Source organism: Colobus angolensis, unplaced genomic scaffold (assembly GCF_000951035.1).
Source record: "Colobus angolensis palliatus isolate OR3802 unplaced genomic scaffold, Cang.pa_1.0 Scaffold113, whole genome shotgun sequence".
Classification (NCBI taxonomy): Eukaryota; Metazoa; Chordata; class Mammalia; order Primates; family Cercopithecidae; genus Colobus; species Colobus angolensis.
In genome coordinates this window covers 6,736,069-6,736,433 of record NW_012112364.1, presented here as the reverse complement: position 1 = coordinate 6,736,433, position 365 = coordinate 6,736,069, and the positions used below count along the sequence as shown (strand labels likewise).

Below are 365 nucleotides of genomic sequence, written 5' to 3'. Positions count from 1 at the left end.
AGGACTGCCGTCGGAGCCAATGGACGTGCTCGAGGCGCCCAGGCCCGCCTCCCCCGCCAGCCAACGAGCTCACGGAGGGTGGGGCCTCCTCGGGCTCTGCCGCGCCGCCGCCTTCTTCTCCGCCTCCTGCTCCTCACCAGCGCCAAAGCCGGGACTGGACTGAGCGTAGTTGTGCTGGTCGCCGAAGCGGGGAGGGCCGGGAGAGGGGAGTTTCGTTCCGCGGAGCCGCAGCCAGAGCCGGGTGAGGCTTATCTCAGCTGTCTTTCCATTCCAGCGCCGCCGAGACTGGGGGTGACTGGGAGCAGCGCAGCCTCCGGAGGCGGAGGCCGAGGTGACTGGGGAGGCGGAGATGGGTGAGGGCAGCC

General features: G+C 70.7%; 1 protein-coding gene across 3 annotated transcripts in view; it reads left to right on the top strand.

Moving 5' to 3' along the window:
• Positions 1–79: 79 nt before the first annotated feature.
• ZMYM5 (zinc finger, MYM-type 5) overlaps positions 80–365 on the top strand; it is a 38,740-nt gene continuing 38,454 nt past the window's right edge. For 2 of the 3 annotated variants that reach the window (XM_011959013.1, XM_011959029.1), the window contains exon 1: positions 80–331. The gene's annotated coding sequence lies outside the window, so the exon portion shown is untranslated. The remainder of the gene's footprint in view (positions 332–365) is intronic. The other variant, XM_011959021.1, reaches the window with a different exon arrangement.